Source organism: Eulemur rufifrons, chromosome 30 (genome assembly GCF_041146395.1).
Source record: "Eulemur rufifrons isolate Redbay chromosome 30, OSU_ERuf_1, whole genome shotgun sequence".
Taxonomy (NCBI): domain Eukaryota; kingdom Metazoa; phylum Chordata; class Mammalia; order Primates; family Lemuridae; genus Eulemur; species Eulemur rufifrons.
Genome location: NC_091012.1, coordinates 140,572,777 through 140,573,763, shown reverse-complemented (window position 1 = coordinate 140,573,763; position 987 = coordinate 140,572,777).

Genomic DNA, 987 nt, shown 5'->3' with positions numbered 1-987 from the left:
AAATGATCCGCCCACCTCGGCCTCCCAGAGTGCTAGGATTACAGGCGTGAGCCACCGCGCCCGGCCTCAACATAAATTTTTAAGGGGAACTTCAAGCTAGAGCAATGGGACATTGTGTTGGATGGAGTGGTGCTTACAGTAATAGAAGACATTTCCTATACTCCCGAGGCTCTTTAGTCCACTAGAGAAGCAAGAAGTCAGGCATTTAAGTTCATGGCACAGGAGAGAATGGTTATAATGGGGCGTCCTCTTGTATATGTGGTTACAGAGGAGGAGAAGGTCATGGAAGGCTTCCTTGAGAACTCTCAGGTAAATGTAGAGTCATGAGAACCTCAGTCCCAGGAAGGAAAAATGGCCAACTTAAGGGAGAAAGGTACTAATGACAGAGACAAGGAGGTCTAAGATGGAACACTGCTGGTTCTGGAAGGTTCTGTGGGGTTCCACATGCCTGGGACAGAGGGTACATAGAAGGACCTCATGAATGGGGCAGAAAAGGGAACTCAGGGGCAAATCACCAAAGGGCATTCCAGTGGCCACCAGTCTTTTGTTCACACAGGTGACACTCTTCCAGACATGCCCTCCATCAAATACAGAGGGCGGGACAGGATTCCCAAGGGAGGCGGGACAAAGAAGGAAGAGGAGGGAGGAAGGTTGGGAGTTGACAAGAACACTGGGAAGGAGGCAGAGAAGCAGCACCAGGGAGATCAGATGGGAAACAAGGGTGGTGTCAAAAACAATAAGAAAAACATCCCAAGAAAAGTGTCAGGCGTGGCAGAGGTCACCTGAGATGCAGCCGCTGAGACTCAAAATCACAAGGTCACAGCATGCTAAGGCTGACGGAGGCACTGCCCCTAGAGCGCTCCACATCTTAATCCCAGAGCCTGAGAACGTGTGACCTTCCGTGGCCAAGGCACTTTGCAGACGTGATTAAGTGAAGGATCTTGAGATGAGGGGATGATCCCGGATTATCGGGGGCGCCCAGAGGAA